The sequence below is a fragment of the Cygnus olor genome, chromosome 11 (genome assembly GCF_009769625.2).
Source record: "Cygnus olor isolate bCygOlo1 chromosome 11, bCygOlo1.pri.v2, whole genome shotgun sequence".
Lineage (NCBI taxonomy): Eukaryota > Metazoa > Chordata > Aves > Anseriformes > Anatidae > Cygnus > Cygnus olor.
The window spans coordinates 5,908,398-5,932,721 of record NC_049179.1 but is presented as its reverse complement, the minus strand read 5'-3'; the positions used below and the strand labels follow the sequence as shown (position 1 = coordinate 5,932,721).

The window sequence follows — 24,324 nt, the reverse complement described above, 5'->3', positions numbered from 1 at the left end:
TAAGGTAGAGCAGAGAATCATTGTGCTCATTTTAATAACAAAATCTGACACCTCTGAAACCATGCTGGCCAGCTTGAAAAAAGTGTTGAAATACCTCAGTAGGAGGGGTAGTGCCATTCGCACAAGTTGTACGTAACTAGAGATAAATAAGAATCGTTTCTTTATGATTTTTGAATGTGAGTCTTTTTCATAATTTTGTTCATTGATTTAGGACTGTGAAGTTTTAACTGCTTTGGGGGAAATGGGTCTGGAAAGAAAGCAATCTCTGGCAAGTGAGTGTCAGGTAATAGTGGCACTGGGGGAGCTTCTTCAGTTTTAAGACGTTTATCTGAACTGCTCTTGATGGGCTAAGCTACACCTGAATTTGGAGTTAAAGATTCAGAGGAAGGAAGTGCTTTTCATGTCTTAAGCTCTTTCTGAAAGCGGAAGACCGGTTGCTTTTCTTTTTTGCATAAAGTGCTGTTGCTTTTGATATGCAAATGGTGAACTGTACCATATAACCTCAGTCTTCTAGAGCAAAAGGAAGGGCAGAGAAAAATGTATGTGGTGCAGGAATTCAAATGATAGGGAAACAGGGTTCCTATTCTCTTTGACAATTCAATCTGAAATTCCAATAAAGCAAAAAGAGAGCAAATCAGGTTGGACTGTGAGGGCAGGGATTGCCCTGTGTGATAAGGGACATCTGAGAACTTCTGCATGGTATGAATATAAAAGGTAGCTGAGCTGACTGAATGTTTAAGCAGCTGGAGTGAGCAATAATAGAACAGAGTGGGTTGTAGCTGAGCGACAGCTCATCATATAATCATCATGTTTTGCTCTTAGAACATTTCTGAAAAACAAGAAAGATGGTTTAATTCTTTTTTTGTCTTCATCTAACAAGCAGATTTTGAGTAATTATTTTTTGGAAAATGTTCAATGACATCTAAGCTATAGTTACACATACATATTTTGAGTGATGAGAGTTATTGTCTGTGGTTCAAAATATATTCTCTCTCCCTCCCCCACCTCATTAAGTCATACGGAGTATTTCCCCTAGTCATTTTTCCTTTTCCTTAATCATCTTCTCTTGTGCAGAGGTCAGATCTGCTCGGCTGGCATTTCACGATGCAGAAGGATTTGGTTAGCAAGGCGCAGGCTTCTGCAGCTTTCAGTGCCTTTGCTGCTCTCCGTTCCTTTTGCCACCCACCCCTCACCCTGGAAGCTGCCGGTAAGAAGCACAGATGGGCAAAACTCACGGAGCTTTGCCGAATGCAGTCAGTTGAAATTACCCTGGCTCAGCCATACCGTGTTGATGAGCCAGACCATCGGCCTCCTTTCTTCTGTCTAAATGCTCAGTTCGAAGAAGCTGACTGCGGAGAAACGGTGCTTCTGTGGTTATCTAAAGCAGTAGCAGGTTCCCAGTTGGTACAGAAGCTTTCACAAACCTCTGAGTCTTCTACCATGCATTATCGGGAGAGTGGCAACTAGAAGACTGCTTTATTTGGTAGGATAAGGAGGATTTAAAGAAATATAGGTCTCATGAGATCAAACTAAATCACCAAGGCTTTATGCTGCGCGTCTTCAGGCAGCAGTACCTAGTGCGTGTTCTAGCTCCACGTTGCACTTTGCTCATCCAGTAGTGACCAGAAAAGTCCTGTCACACCTGAACAGGTACTTTGAAATACAGTGTAGTAGCTGTACTTTGGAGCTTGCCAGGTACCTAGAGGTGTGTGGTATTGTGAACAAAATACAACCCTTTTAAAAGTGAAATTGCATTATTATTTGTAACAGTGGAGCTGTCTGTGTGAAACTGAAGTATTGAAAAGAAGTCTAGAAGGGTAAAGCAGTGGCTGTGTTTTTCCTGTGAAGTCAGCAAACTGGGTGGTGGTTGCAGGGTACAAAAGAATAACTTGAATAGCTTGTATTTTGTATTTTTTTGGAAGAGAGAGCAGCTCAGTTTGTAATTAAAATGTATTCTGTTTATTTGCTAAAGTTTGTACAGCTCTCTAGCAACAGCTTTTCCTAATGTACTCTATCGCTACAGTGTCTATGTGCTTCTAAATTGCTTTGCTGATAGCTTTCAGAGAAAGTTAATAATACAGCTTTGTTCAGCCACTGTTGTGATCTTTTTGCAAGTGTACAAAATTTATAAGCAACTTTCTCACAGAAACTAATTGCAGGTAATTAAAAATAGTTGGAAATTAAGATGCATTTCATCTTCTATCAACTAGAAATGAATGAAGGATGTTATTTAGGACAGTAGAAGGCAACATATTGTATGCCCACAACATGTTTGCCCCCATGTCAAAAAGAATTGTGAATAGGAACATTGATTAGTCAAATGACTAGTGATTTGGCACCAGCTCAAGATCTACCTTCTTGTACCAAAGTGTGAGAGGCTCATGGGAAACAATAATGAAGAACAAGTGAGGTAGATTTATATATATGTGCGCACACGTGCATGAACATATATAAATAGATACTTCAAATTTAAACACATTATAGTATGAATAATGTTTCCTAACCACAACAAAATGAGAATCTACAGGTAAAAGTCAGTTAATTTTAGCATCGATTAAAGGTGAGAGGTATTGTTTGGTCTTTGCCTGAGATTTTTGCTTGCTTATTAACAGAGGTCATGGTATTTAAAGGATATTTATAGATGAAGTTCATAGAAAACTCTCTGACCTTAATGAAGTTAGGATTTCTTCCTGTGTTCTAAAAGATCTCAGAAACACTGCCACGCTGGTGACGAGGTGCTGCTTGCTTTTGTGTGAACTGTGTAATGGAGGCAGTAAAAGCAATCATGTGGGTAGATATGTATGGGTTTAAACTCTTAACTTCAGGACTTGATAAATGAAAACTTGATTTTTTTAAATGATAATTGTTTTGAAACCTATATTGATGCATTTGCCGACTTTGTATTATTGACAAAGAAAATTTTAATGTTTTATGTTAATAGTAATGTGAGGGAAGAAAAAAATAGGTTATAGTTTAACATTTGTGGTTTAGGGTACAGTGTAATTCTTGAGTCTTTGTAAGAAAAATGTTAATTCACATGCTGACAAAACCATGGCAAATCATATTTAATCTCTTAGTATTCTTCACAAATTCATATTTTAGTTCACAAGTAATCTTTACTTGAGCATTTTATGTAGTTCTTGTTTAATTTTTCTTAGCATAAGAAGACAAAATTAATTTTTCAGAAAGTAAATTGGAAGTCCTATGATTGGCTTACCGAGGGAAAAATGAATAAAATTGGAATTGTCTTGGCGTTTTTGTAGGTGTGGCTATGTGGTGGCATTTTTTATTTCCCAAAGCTTACTATTTTAATGAAAGCAAGGCTACAGAATGAGCTTTTATTGAGCTAATAACTGAAATCAGACAACTTTGTGTTTAAAACACGTTCTTCATGAAGTTGGACAGGAGTTGTTCGTGATTATCAAGCTAGGCTCTCTGAATATAAAATGTAGCCGTATTTTTCCATTCGTTTTTCCACATATTGGAGGTCCTGTGGTTCCTATTTTGTATGGTATTTTAATACAAGTGTATAATTATGTTACATAGTCAAGATCTACTTTTGGAGTTCAGTTCAGTTCCGTGCTATTTTCACCTTCCAAGACAATCCTTAGAACCAATTTGAGAATTTTGATTTTGCAATGGCAAGAGAGAAAAAAGTTACTTATTTGATGGTAGGGTTGGTTTTTTTTTGTTTGTTTGGTTGGTTTAAGTATGTATACAATAAAGTGTAGGTGTTCACAGTGTTGGGGAAAAAAACAAAACAAGTTTTACGATCCTGTATTTCTCAGTCCTGTTTACGGAGACATGATACAAGTAGCTGGTAGCATTTCTGACAACACAAGAGTCAGATTAATGATGTGTGGCTATGCAGTCAAATGATTTTCTTTTCCTTACTCTTGGTAAAACATTCCTTGGCTAGTAATGAAAAGGGAGATGTTTGAATCCACTGTTGTTGCAGCAGTTTTCTAGGACAGGTAGGATTGTTGCTATTTCCACAGCATTTGTATGATTGCTAAGAAACGTGCAGACGTGCATTTAAAAATTTCTTTGAAGCACAAGCCGTGTACAGCATGCAGATAAGGCCCTTGGACCTAAGCCCCAGCTTACTTTTGTACTGTTAAAGGTCAAGAGTGGTTTTTCAGCTGTCACCACATCTGAGCGTAGCTGCCTGCTCCCCAGGGCCAGCAGGGCACCAGTTCTGTAGAGCAGCCTTGCTTTTTGCCCTTGGCGCAATTGCAGTGGGCTGCCCTGTAGCTAGCTGCATTGGAGCACGCTCAAGCTGTGGATCTACAAAAGAGGAGAGCTAATCCTAAAGGTCACTGGCACTGAAGAGAAGAGATTCTTCACCCCACTTGCTTCGTACTGGCTATGGTGTTTTTTGCAGAGATTATGGTGATTTGATTCAGTCCAGCACAAAATTCTTCCATACAAAAGAAAAGTAGAAGGACTTTTTTGTTGGCTGAGTGAGCCAGTGGCTCTCAAACCACTTAGACGAGCATCAGTGTGAGTGGAAAGGCATGAATGGCACTAAGTAGCCCAAAGCAGAGCAACAGAGAAGAAAGAAGAATCCAGCCTTTTAAAGCTACTGGATTTTAGCGTAATTCTTGAGACAGTACAGACTAGTTTGGCTAGGAATTTTTTTCTTCCTTGCTTTCAGCTACATCTTCAGCTGTTTCACAAGCTGTCACATACCTACATAGGTGGTAGTATTTAATTAAATGACATGACTATGGCTTTTAAAGGAATGTTAACGTGTTTTCTAGTCTCTCCCTGCTGCACATACCCTTTCTGTCACTACAACTGGTTCTAGCTGTGCAATGCCTAACTCTTCTCACTTAGGTGCAAATCTGTTAATGTAGCAACTAGTTAAACAAAGTAGGGGGCAAGCCCATATGTTTGTGTTACACATTTCACAAAGTCAAATTTGAAAGGCATTTGGAAATGACTAGCAGCGCTTGCTGTAACTTTGCTGTCATCTTGCAATGGTTAATTTCAAGTAACAGAAGCGCACACATGCAGGACATGAAGGTGTAGAAGATTTTCCTGTGCACTTTAGGGGGAAGTTGTCTTTTCTGTGACTTCTGATTGCTTGTGCTGTCACTGCAGATGCTAAAAGCAAGCAGTGATGTCCATAGTGGAGATGTTTTATCAGTCTTAAATTAGAACTTTATACAAGGAGGCAAACTGCTGCCCCAAAATGAAACATGCTTCCGAGAGCTTAAACTGTAAATATGCAGTAAATCAGAGCTTAAACAGTGATATAACCGATGTATTGATGTTAGGGGTCATATAATCAAATGCAAGAACATACAACACTTACTTGACTGTAATCATTTCAAGGTATTACTACATTGAAACCTTCTTTAATCATTAGGGAGAGATTTTAACATCTTGGTTATGGCATAAATAAGACATGTAATTTTGAAATCATTCATTACCTTTATAGGAACTTCCTGGAAATGTTTGATGTTCTTTCCATAAAGACTTTCTAGTGATTTCTTCAGTTTGAATCTAGTGTCATTTGTTTTTCTCATATTATATGTGTATAATTGTGACAGGCTCATCAAGTAATTGAGTGTAGAATTGAATACTGAGGTCAAATTTATCGCTTGTATTGGCAATTACAACTTCATTAGAATCTGTAGTTCACAATCAGAGATAACTATGGCTTTTGCTGTTTCCTGTGCATTGAAGGAAGAGTTTTGTGACTGCTTATCTATCGTTTGTGCTGTTGCATGAGTTTTGCCCGATGAACACTAGACCAGTGCATTTCCTCTCATTTCCCCATCCTGTCTTACATCCAGTGGATACGTGGAAGTGTCCAGGGATGGTTTTAGGAGGAGGGAAACATATCAGAAGAAATTTTTTTCTCACAATCTCTTATGTATTCCTTTTTTTTTTTTTTTTTTTAAGCTCATGTTTTTGCTATCTAGAGGGAGCTTTCTTCTGGCTATATTTGAAGTGCAATTTAACCACCTCTTTTTAATGGCCCTTGAGAGGAACAAATGGGCACTTTCATGGGCAGAACTCAGAACTATAACCAGTACTTCCACATGTGCTCTTTCTAGAAGTGTTAACTGAGTTTTTTGAGTGTCAAGCAGTTTGGCAGGATGTCAGGGCATCCGAGCAGTGCAACGGGCTTGGGCTCTCATTGTTTCTGCTGACGACATTACTGACACACCACTGGTTCTCAATGAGTCGTGTGTGTGACGGTAATGTGTGTTGTGAATGAAATGTTGCTGGTGGAAAGGAGTTGGACAAACTTCAGGATCTGGAGCACCATTCTTCAGCTAGGAGAATTTTAGCATAAGTGTGTGTACTTGTATGATCTGCACATAACAAATGTAAACACTACAGTGAAATTGAATTGGAGTCTGGGCAGTCATATCTAGAGGTCTGGAACAAAGGCCTCAGCAAGAGTGAAAGAACTATCTGGACTATCTCTTAAAAACCTAATGAATTTGGCATTTTTGATTGGTTTTGTACTGCTGGGAATCAAAGATGCAATATCTTAGAATGTCGATACAGTTTTTCTATGGACTTCAGCAGGCATTTGTAAAAATGCACGTGAAAGGGCATATCTGCGTGGAGTTGCACATTCATTTTACACTCCTAAATGTCAGATTGTGTGACCGCTACTACTTCCCAATACTCTAAGAACATGGAGGTTGCTTACCTCCTTCTGGTCAAGTTACCAAAGGTGTTTTCCCATATCTGTGGATTTTAATGGAAACTTGGACTTTGATAGTCCCTGAAGTGTGTTAGGTGGTTGACACATGCAATCTGGTTAAAAACTCTACTGAACCTGGAAAACAGGCAGAGTCTTATGGCTTTAAAATAACCAGTGAAGGTGTGCTATATTGAAATAAATTTGTGGGGCAATGTATATACCAGGAAAAAAATAGCAGAGAGAGTAGAGAAGGAAAAATAATTCGTTAGTCTCATTTTTAATAAACAAATGTATATAACAAATGTGTATTCGCTTCTATAAATATGAGTAAATATATATACATATATGGAGTTAAGAAAAATGTATATAGAGAAGAAAGTGTCATATGTTTTAACTAGGAGGAGGAATAAAATATTCAAAGAATTGGGAGAAAGCAAATATAAGAACGATAGCCATAAAAACTTAACAAGTTGTAATGTTTTAAGACCTTGTTTAGTGGTACCTAATAGAGAAGTCAGGGATCAGAAATAATTGTATTTGGGCAGAGTATTGCTAAACATCATTTTCATTATCTTTAAATGGTAAACCAGATAAAATGCTTGATAAAGTGCAGTGTGTTTACATGTGCGTTCAGGAATCAAAAGATTATCATATAGTGTTTTGAACAACTCCAGTCTATAATTCATAGTTAGTTTAATTTTGCGGATCATTTCAGACCAATCTTCAACTGCTCTGTTACTCGTTTATTTTAAACCATAAAATATTTTGAACAAAATCAGTAAATCTCAATCTGCAGGTTAGTATTTCGTGAGTAGAAAGGGACTAAACGTACTGGATCAGCTGTTGTAGTTCATTTAGCTCTGTCATCAGCATGGAACCTACAGTCAAAATGGAGGAAAATTAGATGTCTAAGCTAGATTTGGAGGTATAGTGTCTTTGGTTCTCTGAACCAAACAGTAAAGGGGACTGCATTCCTAACAAGTTGTCATATGATACACATATCTCTGCAATGGTAAAGCAATCTGAAACTTACAACATACCACTTGGGTTTGTCCAGTTATCTTTTAAGATCCTTGCATCGATGTTAATGTGTCTCAGGGGTCAGACAACAGTTTCTTATAGAAAGCTTCCTTTCTGTGTTTCTATTTGCTAATGAAAGTTTAATTTAATCTAAATTGGATTGGGCTATGGCTGAAGTTCTTGATGGACAAACTGTTGTGATCTTAAGTGGCATAGTGCAGGGCTTCTCACTATCCTGGGAATGGTCAAAGCTGGAAGAAAGAAAGAAGGAAGTCTTTCTCCATAATAGTGGTATAGATTGAGATTTTTGGGTGAGTAGTGGGGATAATAAATGGATGCGGAATAGTACTTTACAGTGTTACTTTTGAAGTCAGTAAAACATGTTCTGGTCTTTTCTCACAGGCACGTGACACTCCAGAGCTTCAAAATCAGAAGTAAAATCAGCTGGACAGTTGCCTCCTGCCTTCCTAAATAGGTAAACATACCAAAAACAGAAGCAGAGGCTTGTCTACCTCATTCCTGTGAGTAGCTGTAAACATCCCTCCCACCCCCCTAAATTAGCATCTGGCATTTAGCTGTTTTGAAATGCTGAACATAAGGGCCTTGCAAAGAAAACAAGAATTTAATTTGTCTTGTAAGTGACAACAATTAGAGTCATAGAATCATCTAAGTTGGAAAAGACCTTCAAGATCAAGTCTGGCCATAAACCTGACCTATCAAGCTACAACACTAAACAATATCCCTTGGTGCCATGTCCTGTGTGCCATCTGTTGAATACCTCCAGGCATGGGGGACTCCATCACTTCCTTGGACAGCCTGTTCTAATGCTTGGCCACCGTGTCTGTGAAGAAGTTCTTCCTAATGTTCAATCTAAAAATCCTATGGTGCAACTTGACTTCCCTTGTGTCGTATCACTTTTCATATGAGAAAAGATACTGACACCCTCTTTGCTGCAACTTCCTTTCAGGCAGTTATAGAGAGCAATGAAGTCTCCCCTCGGCCTCTTTTTCTCCTGACTAAACAACCCTTTTTCCTTCATCAGTTTATCATAAGTCTTATTTTCTAGTCCCTTCATCAGCTTTGTTGGTCTTTTGTCCACACATTTGACCATCTCAAGATTCTCCTTGTAATGAGGGGCCCAAAACTGAATGCAGTGCTTGAGGTGTGCTCCCACCAGTGCCATATACAAGGGGACAATTACTTCCCTAGTCCTGCTGGTCACACTATTTTTGAGTCAGGCCTGCCTAACTTGGTATTGTCTGTGAAATTAGTGAGGATACACTCAATCCCCTCATCAATATCATTGATTAAAAGGTTGAAAAAAATTGGCCCAGTACTGAGCCTTGGGGAATGCTACTGGTGACCCACTACAAGCTGGATTCAACTCCATTTACTGTGACTCTTTGCACACTGCCATCCAGCCAGTTCTTCACCCAATTAAGTGTAGCCAACCAAAGAAACCAGCTAAAATTATTAATAAGCTAACAGTATGCCTATCGCGTGTGGCAACATAGAGCTGACAGATGATGTAGTAGTACTCATTAAATTTATCTGTGCTTTGTAAAGCTTGGATGCTAATTAAGTTCCTAAACCATCCTTATCATTGTCATGTTAAACTACTGCAGGATTTGACCTGTCACTGTGGAAGCTCTGTTTTGGGCTTAGTTTTTTGCTTTCATATTTCATAGCAGTTCGTTTTGTAGTACCAGAATGGTGCAATCCATTTTAAGACTATAGTGAAAGATTCCTATTGCAATAACCTTGGTAAGGACAGGGAAGTGAACAATACATTTGTTAAATAAGTATTATTTATCTGATTATCAGCTGCTGTAAATTGCAATTTGTTTGCTGACTTCTTTGTACTTTCTTTAGGAAGAAAGTGGGAATACTGGTATGGTTGCCTGCATCATTTGCTTGACCAAAATGAGATAGGGCATGCAGGAGAGAAGGATATTTTGGCAAGTAGAAGCTACCATGGTGAGTTGGATTTTATCCTTGATTATGCTGCAGAGTTTCTCAGTGATGCTAAATACATTATTTAAACCAAAATTCATACGAATGTTTCTACTTCTCTGAAATTGTGTTGCACATAATATTTCCTTGGCAGCAGCGCTGACTTGAGTTCTTTCCTACTGCTTCTTCCTCCCCTGCCATTTTGGGTCCACAGAACTGCTTGAGGGGACCATCAATAAACAAAAGCAGCAAAATAAATGGAGCTGAAAATAGTTCCTTGTTACCATGCACACAGAAAAATATGTGAAACTATGGCATGTATTCTTGATTTGACACCACAGTGTCTGTCTTGAACATGATGCTGAAAATTGATTACATGGTAACATGATTTTTTAAGTTTTTAGGTGCTAAATACCCTCTAAAACTGTAATAATCTGCAGGAACTCAAAATTAATTGGTAATATTTAAAGCTAATATGTATTCGTCAGCTCCACCTTTAAAATAGTAGTAGTTACACACTGTGCATGCGTATTCTTAACTAAGCTCATTAATGTTTTTTTGAGACATGTATGTACTGTACAGATGACCACTGAAGGAAGAAAAAAATCTTGAGCCTCCATTCAAGAGGTTCAAAAAGTACAATAAGTCAGATTCCTGGGGCCACACTTGTATGGTAGTGTCCAAAGGAGCTTTTGAAAAATGGCTCATTAGGTGACCCCTGCACATTCTGAAAATGTGTAAAGCAGGTTATTGAGGATATAATCAAATGTTGTATAACATTGCTTCAGTGCAAGAGAACTGAATAAAAATTCTGCATTCTTACATTTACTAAATTTGACTACAGGAAGTTACAGCAAGTGTATTCTTCTAGTGCCTTTCAGCATGTATACTGTTGGGGGAACCATGTCTTCTAAGCCATACAGAGTTTAAATGTTAAATCTGTCTACTTTTTCTTCGCTAAAATGAACAAGATTTTATAGTATTCTCATATAAATATAGAAGACTTCTGTGCGTATTTGTGACTTAGGAGGCTTTTCCTTTTAAATGGTTTGTTACTGTATTTGACATGAAGTGTTCCATAACATTTTCATAAAGTGCACCAGTAATCTTATTGTGAGATTTTTTTTGTTTTTCTTGGGGATTGGGAGTGGGTGGGTCTTGTTTTTTGACTACTATCAATCCTGATGATTTTTGGATCATAAAAATAAAAATTTTTAAGGATCTTTTAAGGATTTAAGGATGTCAGTATAACAAAATACTTGGGAGAGGTCGATTTTGCATTGCTGCAAACCGTGTATTTCCTGCCATTGTTCACTGTGATTGTCAAGAAGTCTGTAAAGAACAAAGATTCATAGCACTGCAGCGTGGAAAATGTAGCTGCGTTGGTGTAATTTTGTCTTTGTCAAATTTTTAAGTCTAACCTTGGGTTTGAAATTCACTGTAAATAACATTTTCCATGGCAAGGGGAACTAACGAAGCCTATAAGTACATTTGTCCCCAGTTTTGAGTTCATTTGGGATTCATTTAAACAAAAGTAAATACTAATTTGCTTCTTTTACTAGTTACTAATAATCTTGTTTTATGAATATTGTTGTAAATTGTAGGATGGATTCTTGGAACTTTAAGGCAGTATTCTTCTTAACCTTTGTCAGTGTGAAATTTGATACCTTTATTATGACCAACTTCCATGAAATATGCCAACTATCTCTATAGTAGACTACAGCACCTTTAAAGATAATTCAGTATTTAAGACTTAGTAATTGTATTGGATCTATTGCAAAACCATCAGATTTGGTATTTGTGATCTATCACCTTCACAAGAGGTGTTCATATAAGCAATGGTTCAATTGTATTTTGACCCAAGCGTTCCTTGAGCTAGAGAAATTACAAAAGCTGTATTTAATAACAAGTGGACTCGAGCATGTTTCTTAGAGCATATGGAGCATATAGATTCTTCAGGTGCTTCTCCATTTCAGAAGTGGGACTTGATGTGCCAAACTATGTTAAGGCTCCTGAGCTACCACTAAACTCAACACACAGTTTTTTCTGAACTCCACCCTGTCCTGTGGGAACTCAGTTTTTTCTTCAAGTTGTTGAGGGTTAAGAATTGTTTTAGTAAAACCTTTGGGATTCTTGCTGAGAATTTCATAAATATCCAGTTCAGTTGTGGAGAAAATGCTGTGTGCAAGTGTTGCCTATAGAAGCTTCCATCTGGAACTCTTGTCACCTCAAAAGTCCTTGTGGGCTTGGGCACTGCACTCAGCATCCACCGGTCTCGGTCTTTCTCTTTGGTTGTCAGACTAATTTTATTTGCCCTTGCCAGATCACCAGCACTGAACAGATTGCATTGCTGAGGCAAAGTCCATCCATGTTAATGGCTTCTTTAATCTTTTAAAAGTAATTATTTTATTTGGGGCAGTGACTCCAGAAAATTCTCAAATCTAACATTGTTAGCGATAGTGGTCAAATAGAGATCAGCAGGGCCTGCATAAAACGAGTGAGTCTCTACCCTGACTGCTTTGATGCTCATCCTCTGCAAAGAATTGGAAGTTCTGATAGCTTTTAATTTGTTTTACACATCTGCCCCAGCAGTCTGCTGTCCCCTGAAGGGCTGGTGATGGTGTCATCCAAAGCATAACAAACTACCATGTGTAGGCTATAAAGAAACTGCATTCTTTGGGGGTTTAAGAAATGTCCCAGAACTTTCTGGTAATGAGAAAGTGGCTATCAGAAAACAAATCTGATTTTTAATTTTCCGATGGAGTTTGATACAGCCTGTAGTGCAAAAGAGACGCATGTTATTCCATTTTTATTTAAATTTCTTGGCTCCTGTTGAAGTATGTTTAGAGAAGTATTTTGTTTCACTACATTCTATTTGGTTTTGCAGTTAACTGAACACATTACCTGTCACAACAGGCAGCTTACTCTTGAATTCATCATTTGTCAGTTACTATTAATTTTAGGCTAATTCAAAACTACGTACCATTTGATTGTCTATTTGAATTTCAATATTGAATTTGTCATAGGAATCCTCATTAAGATACAATTAATAAAGACTAAGTGCTCTGTGAGGATACTCAGGCTTCTCTGCCTAATGTGGGTGGAAGTAGAAGCCTGTTTTAATTACAGGCCATGCTCTGTTATTTTGAGATTTAATTGCTATTTGGATTGGTTATTTCCATAACTATCTATTCTGAGACAATTTTGTTACATAACAACAACAATATTGTTATTGTATGAGGTACATATTGTCAGTGTAAACACGTCGCTTTGCTTTTTCTAATGTAGAAAACAAGCATTTTAGTTCATGCTCTTTACCTCTGGTATATGCCTTTACAAGCTGTGTTATTTATTTCATCAGTGTGAGCTAGATTCATTTACTTAACCCTCATGAAAATAAAATACTTCTAATTACTAGCAGTAGAGTAAAATACTTTATACCTTATTCCGTAGTGAGAAATGGGACAAGCTACTGTTGCAAATTAAACTCAAAGACAACAAATCTTCCTAAAGTATGTGTAGTTTTCTTCAAATACAACTTCCTGAGTTGGTTTACCTTGGAATCGGATAAGCATCAATGCCAGTGCAAGGTAGGGAAGGGAGCACATGCAGTGTGGATGATGGGAGCATGGCCTTTTATTATTTTTTTTTATTATTATTTAAATAACTACATCTTTGTAGTCAGTGTGGAACTGCACTTCAGACAGTGAAGGAAGGAGCAGAAGAAGTTAAAATAAAACTGCCAGTTAGCACATGTAATAACGTTATAATGTAGGAAATGGTGATGAAAATACGGTCTTTGTCTTTCTACAAGCATTACAATTTTATATAAGGCAATTAGAAACTCCAAGTTTCTAATTTATTAAACCTTTAAAATGAGAACAGTTCAAAATAAAAATGTCATCTGTTATAGATGCTACAGGGCACTGTAATAAATTCTTAGCAATGCAGAACCTGAATATAACCCAGGCTATGTTGAAGTTGTGAGATTCAACTACTTATAAATTAATATACTTTTTGAACTACTACTTTTGTGAGGACAAAAAGAATTTCAGTTAAATTGGACAAAAATTATTCATACCTGGTCTCCGTTTCATTAACGTGTGGGGACAGAGGGTGTATGGATTGATAAGTTGGTACTGTTTATATAGCTATAAGAAGCAGCTGACTGATACGTTGAAAGAGAAGGCAGAGAGTAACTTTTTTTCTTGAGTAAATCATCTCCTTTCACATTTCCTCCTGAATTACCTCCATAGATTTCAAGCAGCAAAGGCAGATGCTGTTGGTTTCTCATCGATGTTAGAAATCTCTGCATACATTATTCAGAGAATAAAATCCTTCTGAGTAACAAAAATAAGTTTCAGTGTAAATTAGGCCAGTGATGTTCTAAAAAAATCTCTCTATGGAACAGTTAATTCTTTACAGAGGAGTAGAGGATCTTTAACGCTCTTACAGGCTGAAATGATGTTTGGCAAGTAGTAGGCTTCAAGACTGAAAAGGGTCAAACACTGCAATTAAGTTCCAGACATCTATTTCCTGATCACGTTTTGCTAAGCTTGGAACTGAGTCAACATCCTTTGCAAAATGTGTACTGCATGTAATTATGTTCCGTATATCGTTTCACTGGAGGCTTGGAGATGTGATTGTTCCATTTGTGTTCTTATGTTATTTACTGTTGCTGTTTCATAAAAACGAATTGCACGCTAGTGATTTAATAAACTAGCAAATGCCTTATTTATGTTATTAAACAGACAAGGATTAAAAGAATGTTTTATTTGGAATAGCTTGGTTGAAAAGTTGCATAAGACATTCGATATTTTTTATGATGGTGTATTTTATTTTGTGAGGGGAATGATCTTTCTTTTTATACGGAAAATAAAAATAATTTGCACTCTTTTTCAATAATTGTAGTTAACAGAGACTTTAATTTGTACAATGAAATAATTTCAATCAATTTTCATTGCTTTTTAAAGCTTCTGCTAGAATTGTTTGATATTATGATGGTACGAGACAATGCAGATACCACCCAAGAGGAAGCCAATTGTCTCTTCTCTTTATCTCTTACTGGGTGAAGCTCTGCTAGTCGCTGCAGCTGGTTATCAAGAACAGATTTTGCAGTAGGCAATGACAGAACTGTAAAATACTGAGGGACACTCGTGTGTTCTTGAATGCGATCTGACTTACCTACAGTACTTCTGGTGAAACAGGAATGCTCTGGAATTTAACGAAGGTTGGAAGCACATGTGGGGGCAGTTAAGACTCAGTAAAAATCAAGTAGATGGCTGTCTGTTTACTTTGTCTTATATCAAGTTGTTTACAGTATAGGAAGGACAAGCACTGGGGGAATTCCCAATATGCCTCTATATGAATTGTATTTGAAAGCTGGAGCCAAGCAAAGCTGTATGTAAAATAGCTTTCTTCTTTAAAAGTTCAGCTTCTAAAAAAGCAGGAATAAAAACTGGGATTATAATTGATTAATTGGTTTAGTAAACTGTGCTATGGTGAAAAGAGATTTACTGTACCTGTTCATTTCCATGCCATGTATTTGAGCCAGTGAGTCAAGTTCTCCAATTTGTCTTGCAGTTGCTGATAAATAGGGCTAACAGCTGGCTTCTTAAGGGGACACAAAGTGATAAAATAACTTCTGCACAGAAAAACAAGCCCCCCAAAAATGATCTCCTTGTTTTGCTGTATAAAGACACACTAAAATATGTATATTTAGTATTGAATTGTTGGTATAGATATTTGAATTCTATGCTGTCATTTCTGTAATGTCTATGAATTGATCCAACATGTTATAAAATTGATTGCATTTTTTAGGCAATATGTATAACAGAATATTTGTATGATGCGACTTTAACCATCTTCTGTAACCTAGGCTCCCAAAATAGCTAATGCAGACTCCAGAGGGCAACTGGAGCACCGTGTCTACATCTGTGAACTGTCCTGGGAGAATTTCACACTTCCACTTGTGTATTGATTTGTCTGGCAGAGGCTAGGGGCTCTGCAATTCTTGCAGTGTCTTTTTCCATCACTTGATAAGAAAGGGTAAACCTTCAGCTATGCCCTTAGGATCTGCAAATCAGGATTATGCTCAGCTGGAAATTAAGTTTTGAACTCAGACATCATTGGAGAGTGTCATGTTAGCAAAGTCACAAGCATGTAGCCTTGAACTGGTATGAAGTGTCATGAAAGGGGGAGAGCATTTTTAGCCTCCATTAGTAGCAAATGAGACTTTGCCCATCGGTACATGCGTCGTTCCCAGTTCCCCTGAAACCATTGTGCAATTTGAAAAATTGTTAGAATTGTGTAAGCTAATAAAATACTTAAAAATTTGTGAAAGTCTGTGGCTGCTGGAGAAGAAAGACGGAAATTACAACCTTGCTGATTTCTGCACTCTTTGACAGCAGTTGTCTGGCCGGTCTAATGTACATGTGGTTCTGGACTGCTTCTGTATAAGGGACAGATTTTAAAAAAAAAAAATTAAACAAAATTAAAAACAAAAAAAAGCAGGCTTCCTTCTTTTTGCTACTCACAGGAAAAACTTCCTGTGAAGTTGATAGGGTTTTACAAGTAAGTTTCACACATGTCAAATTGATTCTGTGAATTCAGATTAGCTGTGCCTCAAAGCATGCCCGTATTTGTGTGGTGTTATTAACTGAAGGTAGATAGATGGGTCCAGACAAAACTGAAGAGATCCTCACCTGCAGTGTTAAGAACTGGTTCTTGTTTCTGAAAAAAGTTAGAGCCGTTTGTAAACCCGGAAGGTCACTGACTTCGTGCTGCTTATCACACTTGTGCCTGTTACTGCAGCTTCTGGGGTGCTTTCAGAATGAACTTGAGTTTTAGCTTCCACAATCAACAAGTTTTTTTTTTTCTTTTTTAAAGTGTCCTTTTGCAAGAATACTGGACATTATTTCTTCACAGAAGCAGCAATTTGCAAATGATGTTTGAAGCTAGGTCTTTGTCTTCACTATCTCTCTTCAGAGCAAATAATTCACGTTGTGCTGTTTGATACACGTCAGCTTAGTCATGACCAGGAGAAAGTTGTGAAGTCTAGAGGTGAGAGCAAAAGTGCTGTAAAAACTAAAAACCAAATTTCATCTTTACTTCTTTGTGCTATTTCTTCAGACTGTTTGAAATACAGATAGAGGAGGAAAAGAAGAGCGACTACAGTTCCTAGCTGCTCTTCCTTACCCCCATTAGCACTCTCCAGAGCAATACATACTCTGCATTCTCTCTGTGTTCAGCCAAGGCAGGGTGAAAGTCTATTGACCTACTTGCTATCCTTTCGTTATGAACGTTACTTTACTACTTACTTTTCATGACAGGAAGGCCAAGTGTTGTATTATTCAGTAGTTCAGGTGCTTTCCTCAGTCAGGTTTCTTGACTAAGAATCTTAATTTTTTTTGTCTCCATATGGAAAATGAAGCCCTTACCAAAGATGTTGCTTGCACAAATGCATCTGTCTTCATCTCAGTAGTGTTTAGTGGATAGATGTGTTCACAGAAAGGACAGAGAAAAATGTGAGGAACTCCATCACTTGGTGAATTCTTGGTTTGGAACAGGTCTGGTCGGTGAGGAGGACTTCCCTGGTCAGCTTTCAGTGGTGACATTCTAACAGGGTCTGGCTTCCAGGAGGTAAGGTGTTATGTGAAAGGTGACTGCTTTGCTGTAAGTAGCAATGGCAGTTGTAGTAGAAATTCTCTGAATGTCATTCTGTTTGAGGGCATCCTTCTCAGAGCTTTCCATTCTACCATTTGAATTACAGAGAAAATAGAGCCAGATTTTCAGTTCCTCTGCTGGAGGTTGTTTATGTAATTTTGGGCCTTTTGGCTATGGCTTTACTTTAGGAGACTGACAGTCTAATTTAATCAAACAGATGTGAGTATATGCAGACTATTCAATCACATAGGCTGTGTAAAAATAAAAAAAAAAAAAAAAATCGCAGGTCAGATTCAGGGCTATTGGAAGTTGCCAGGGAAGCTTTTTGCAGCTCAGTCTCTTGTGGATCAAATCTCTTTGTGAAGGTGATATTTTTAGTTCACAATATTGGAAGGATCTTGTCTTTAGAGTTCCTAATCATAGAAAACATTGCTGTTGCATGTAAGAAAATATTACCCGGTGTGCATTATGTTGCATATAACTAGATACATCTCTGCATTACTGAAAAGCCAAGTACTGGAGGTGGAGGTGTGAACTTAGTTCAGATCCAAGCTTAAACATGTGACTAGTTGATGGTAGTGACATCCTTATTTTCCTGACAGTACCATTTCTCCTTTGACGCTAGTGCTTGAAAAAACAAATTATTACCAACTAGATAAAATTCAGCCTGTACCTTTTACATTTTAAAGCCTTATGAACTATAGGTTTGCTTTTCTGTCTGCTGACTGCAGCTCCAAGAAATCAGCTTGTTCTGTCTGTCATGAAATGGAGAACACTTGCAGTTAAGCGACTGGTTCAGCAGAGTGAAAATCAAAAGATTTTTTTCCAAAGCATTTGTAAATAAGAGAACAGCTGACTCTGATGAGGAAATATTGCACATGATCACTGTCTGGCAAAGTGACTGATTTAGTAGAAAGTTTACTGACAAAAACAACAAAAACATCTTTTTCCAAACAGGTTTTTGCAAAACGAAGCAGATAAACGAGTTATCCCCTTTCTCTGCTTCTCGCCCTCCGATCAGTCACTCATTCAGCCACCATTTTGATCAGCCCAATTAGTTGCTTTTTTGCAGATGATGGAAGAGCATGGTTTGTAGCAAAATCTTGTTTTTCTTCCTCTATGTGATCCACAGTCTTGCCTGTTTGAGCATTTGCTGTAACAAACACTACTGCTGTATTGTGGGACCAACTCCCCACCTCGTGTAATAGCTTTCCTCTTCCCCCCCCCACTGGCCCCTTCTCAGCTGTTTGTACTTTGTTTGACTTGCAACTGTAATTATAGATAATATTTGAAATCATCCCTTTTCCACCTCCACATCTTTTTATTAGGAATCAGGAGTCACGGAATTCTTCCTTGTTTTTCTGCCGAATAAGCAGACCTGCTAGTCGGGAAGAAGAATTTTGTGCCATGCTTCTTTGAAGAATTTCTATTGAAATGACAGCGTATATCATCCAAAGTGACAATACCTTTTTTTCTAAAAATAAACAGCAACAACTCCCAAACTCCCAGTCAGCTTTGCTATGCATTTAGTTTCAGATCAGCAGCTAAGCACGTGTTTTGATCCATGTCTTTAAAGAATAATAAATTGTGTGAAAGAGAATGTCACTTTGGATAGCTTCAACGATTTGATTTTTTTTTAAGGCATGATGATCTATTCCAGTTTATTTTCTAGGGCTTTTTTAATGTAAAAAGGAGCCAAATGTTTAAGATAGGTTTAAATATATATATAAATAATTCATTTTGCAGTAGATTGAACTGAAAGATATTTGTGTGCTGAAGCTTGCAGTAAGCTATGCAGAACAAGTTCTAATTCCTTAGTGACGTTGTCATCAGGTTTGATAACTAGGCTCGACAGGAATACAAATTCTTTTGTATTTTCCCCCTCCTTTTTTTGTCTAGTAGTCTATGATGAGCATTTTTTTTTGTGGGAGACTGTTCTTCGTTTAAGTTTACAGGCACTGTTTTTATATGTGAGCTTGGTACATATGTTAAAAACAACAACAAAACGGGCACCTTTATTATTTGCTTTAACTGTTGCCCGTAGACATTAATATTCAGTGTGGTGGAGGGTTTTTGTTCCCCCACCTCCACGCTTATTTTGCAATCAATAGCAATTTCCATTTTTTTCTGGCTTCCTAAATTTCCTGTTTCACACACTAATATTTAACTCCAACTGTGTCCTGCTTTTCATAGCACATAATAATAGGTGGTGATGACAATGACAATTAGAACTAATGGTCTACTTCTTAGAGACACTGAATATCCACTAATCTGTTGAAGTTATTCAGAAATACTCAACAGCTCTCAAAAATCAGGCTGCACCTCTTTGAAATCAAATTTGACCATCTGTTAGTTGCCAATGCTTTTGTTGTTGTTGTTATTTACTGTTTTGTGTTTCCTTGTAACACTTTCCTTGATGCATCGGCTTCCAGTTTTTCTTGGTGAGCCTGAATGTCCTGTTAATTATGATTATTATTACTTTTTAAATTGTCTGAATTACAGTAAAAATTTAAAAGGCAGCGGTTGACAATTGTTATGACTGCAGGGGTAGCTACATCTTACTTGCAGTGAGAGAAAACTTAGAATGTTACCAAATTGATTTGACTAAACGAAAAAAAGATTTTCTTGCTGTTTAGAGCATTTTATGTATTCTTAAAATGTTGATTAAGAGCCATTTTCAACACTAGAGAGTTTCACAATGGCTATGTTACTAGGTTTTTGCTTGATAATGAAGTGTAATTTGTAGTCGCTAATATGTATAGGCATAAGTCTGAAGAAGTTGCAACGTGAAGAAACAGTGTGAAAGAAAACAGAATTATAATAGTACAGAACTTCTTTTGCCTTTAAAAAAAAAAAGAAGAAAAAAACAACACATTTTGTGTCGTTACTTGACAAAAAAAAAATGAAATCATTAATAACATGACAAAATGACAAGTGACCAAGCTTGCTTTTTTGGTACTTCAGTGAAGAAGGTTTTCACCTCTTCCCATTGTCCCAGTCGAGATATCTCTAACTGGAGAGTGAGAGGTCTCTGACAAGGTTCAAAAATATATATTTAGCACATCTTCTCCAGTAATTTCTATACTAATATTTCACAGCTGTATAAAAGTTTCATATGCTCTTCATATGAACTGGACTAACACTGCTAGCATCCTCAGAGGCTACTAATCACCAGCTGGAAGTTTCAGTCAGTTTTAGAGCAGATCATACTGAAACCAGAGGCACAGAAGTTAACCCAGATGTGCTGCCTGACACCTGTCAGTGGCAGACTCCATTGCCTCCTCCTGTCAAGGCTGGTTCCTCAACAGCATTTTTAGCTGAAGAAATGGCCAGAGTCAAGACAATCTGAAGCTTTGCCTCTGCTGGAAACAGTTCATTGTCAGAGATGGCACTGCAAATCCACCTTCTGTAGGTACTTCTGTAAGTCAACTGTGGTACGACTTTGTCAGTTCTAGCAGTCCTTCAAACAAATTAATTTAAACTGTCAGGGACTTTTTTTTTTTATCCAGTGCAACTGTGGCTGCATGTGATTGTTGGTCACAAGCTAGACTAATCAGTTCTTTGAAACTTGTCATTTCTATTTAAGAAAGACCTAAGTAGTGATAGTGACTGTCCTTACTGTAAACAGATCTTTCTTCAGATGGTCTGTTACCAGTCACACTTCTTAAATATTACTGCTTCATTATTATTAGGCATCATGTATCCTTCATATGTTGCTTGAACTAAATTCCATCCTTGCAAAGAACTGCTAATCAATGTAACTGTAGGTAAGCCTTGTTCTGAATATAGAACTTACGCTGAATGAGCCTAGCCTTACTAGAACTAAGAACCAAGTTGATGTAGCTTTTGTATTCTCCTTAAATTACTTCAAATTCCATGCTTGAAACGAAAGTAATGGAAGGGACCGCACACTTGAGTCTTTGTGGAGAGCTGCTCATCCAGGTGCAAAACAGTGTTAGTGGAAAAGGTTTTCAGAACTGTGCTGCTGGTCCTAAGCTACAGAGAAGATGGTAGGAAGTGTTTTGGTCCTGTTTCAGAAGAATTGAATAATTAGGTCCTTTTTGAGTTTAGGGCAAAGATTACATGTGACTCTTAGAGAACTGAGGTGGAGTGGAGGAAGCTTCTTCAGCACCTTGGCTGTGATTACTTCCAAATATCAGACAAAAATAGGGAAAAAATGAGAAAATTATTGTGAGCATTCATTCTTAATGAAGAATGCGGTTATCTGGCCTCGGTTGATTTTTGAAATACTTACGTAACATCCTTAATCTGTGTTTCCTTGTTTTCTTTGCTAACTTCCCATGGAAATTATTGCAGGGACCAAGCAAATGTAGAAAGATGAGTTAAATTTGTCCCCATAAAAATAATTGCAGTTGAGGTTACTCTACAGCCTGAACCTTTTCATGGCTAATAATTTTATGCTGTATACTTACATTTCCATATATTTCTCATGGACCAAATTGTGGTCATATGGGGAGCATTCTTCAGTTTATTGGATCACTATGCAGAAAAATACAACAGACAAGAAGAAAAAAAGTTACAAAGTTGTATTTGATGAATCTTAATAAAATAAACTGAAATTTTTGAAAAAAATGAATTTTTAAGTGAGAATTACCATTTTCACGTAGGGTAGCCATTAGGATATTTTTGTACATTCATAATTCATACTTTTCTTCATTTTCTGGGTTGTGCCCAAGTAATCTGTTTAATACAAACTATTGCACACAGTAATTTATCTGCATTGATAGTAGTGTATCCATTAGGCTGTTGGTGTCAAAGGTAAAGTTGGTTCTTGACAATGATAGATATCATTCAAATAGTGCAGAATAAATGCAATGATTAATATATTGTCTTTTTTTCTTCCAGATTTCTCAGGGGACACAATTTTGCTTATTTGTACCTTCTACTGTGGCAAAAATGGATTATTTTCCTCGCCAAAAACCAGCAGCATAACACCCATCCAACACTTGCCTCAAGGAAATCTTATTTAAAGTCTGTTCAAAGTAAGTCAAATGAAAAACTTGCTTAAAGGTAGCTCTAATCTGCTGTGTATCTATTTATGGCTCAAGAACAAGCAGCCGTAACAAGAGAACTAATCTTAGCAGTCTGGCTTTTCAGCAGCAGCTGTTTGTTCTTAAATGAAAGTATTGGAGGAAATAACTTGCTGTAAAGCAGAGGTTGAGGTTGAGCTACTTCCTGACCACTGCATGCCAGTGCGTCATACCTGTGTAGTCTGTTCCTCTCCCTGCAGCCCCCAGTAGAAGTTTACTGCAGTACATAGCAAATCAGACGATACGGGGTTATGCATGAATAACACAATCGAAAAGATTATCTGCATTGTAAATGAAGACTCAGATTCATGTTGCTATGACAATTTTAGAATTCACAATGTAGAAATAGTGGGCTATTTAACTCAAAATGTAAGAAACAGCAAGTGTTTATGCTGTTTTTCATTGTGTTGATTTTTGAGCTACTTGCATTTCATGGTGTCTATAGGCCTAAATGTTGCATTTTTAATGCAATGTGAACTTAAAAAATAAAAATAAAAATTAAAGAAACTGCATGCTATATCCAATAATGGTTATTTGGGTATCTTGCCTTTTTTTTTTTTTTTTTTTTTTTTTACATAATGAAGTAAATTGTATGCATGCAGAGTATTTGCAGAGTGTGTAGTATGTATATGTTAGAGAAAATGGTGCATTTAGAGCTTTGGCCAGGATACCTTCTTTATCTGAAAGAATGATGAAATCTGGAGGAATAAGTTCAGTATTTGAAAACAATTTTTTTTTTTGTAGCAGCATCAGGTAAAATGTGTGAGACAAAAATAAATGAAAAATTCAAAATGAGGAGAAAATCTACCATGTTCAAATTCCTTATATTCTGTAGAGATGCGTTCTAGTAGAAGAGATATAGGTTACTTAATGAAATTGTGCATTTAATAAGACGTCTCAAATTGTATTTCTAGTACAGTGCAATGTGCTGCCTACTTCTTTATCATTCTCCCATATAAAAGAATAATTGATACTTGAATTTGACTTAAAATGGAGCTTTGTTTTAGGGATATTCCGTTTTTATCAGTGGCATTACGTTTATCTCTTGCACTGCTGCCTTCTGACAGAATACAATTAGGACACCGTGAAGACTTGCGAGTAAAGTAAGGGAGATGCCGTAACTGTCTTATGTTCAGGCCCTTTATCTGTATGAATACAAAAACATCACAGCAATGAAGTTGTTTTATCCTGAAAAAATATTGATGGAGGGATGTGGAGGATCCATACCTGGAAAGGTTCTGTCTCCTGCTTCTTGGTTTATTTCAGTTCTAGACCTGTTTCCATGAACTTTTCGTTTATCTATGATGGTTTTTCCCTCTGAGAATATAATCATTTATAACACCATAGTGTTATGAAATGCTTCTGAGGTTCTGTGAAAAAATTGTAAAAGTGTTCCTGCAGAACAGTGTGGCAGGAACACTGCCTGACCAGGTGAATTAATTCCCTTGCGCACACATCTGGCGTGGGGCTGGTGCTGTGCTTTTTGGCCAGGCTGTCAGCAGTGGCGCGGTGCAGGTAAAGCACCTCTCGGGGCCCTTGCTGTCAGTGACTGGGGGTGCTTTGAGGGGACTCTGGTATTTTAATGTATTGAGTGTTTCTAGCTTCCAATGTTGTTTCTTCAGTGGGGGTGTGACACAGGTTTTGAGCACAGCATGATCTTTTCAGTCTTTCTTTTCTACATTCTTTTATCTTAGCCTAAAATATAAGGTCCTAACCTCTAATTCTTAAATAATTCTCAAATGATGATTTAGTGGAGTCCTTTATCAATAGTTGTAGCTTCAAAGAATTCAAATAAATAAACGAGTAGTAGATGTTTTAAATAGTATTTCTGAAAGTGAACAGTCTTTCTCTTCTCTTGAATAATAGTACTTTGCTGGTTCCCACGGGGGGTCATTGTGTTGACTGAGGATTCTTGAGCACAGCTTCCCGCATTGTCTATTTTTCCACTTCTGTGTCAAATGTATC

At 37.2% G+C, this 24,324-nt stretch overlaps 1 protein-coding gene across 4 annotated transcripts in view; it reads left to right on the top strand.

Annotated features, from left to right (window-relative positions):
* Window positions 1–24,324, top strand: part of OTUD7A (OTU deubiquitinase 7A) — a 121,510-nt gene that overhangs the window by 42,819 nt on the left and 54,367 nt on the right. For all 4 annotated transcript variants that reach the window (XM_040570487.1, XM_040570488.1, XM_040570485.1 and 1 more), the window contains exons 2-4: window positions 8,093–8,165; window positions 9,563–9,667; window positions 22,175–22,311. The gene's annotated coding sequence lies outside the window, so the exon portion shown is untranslated. The remainder of the gene's footprint in view (window positions 1–8,092; window positions 8,166–9,562; window positions 9,668–22,174; window positions 22,312–24,324) is intronic.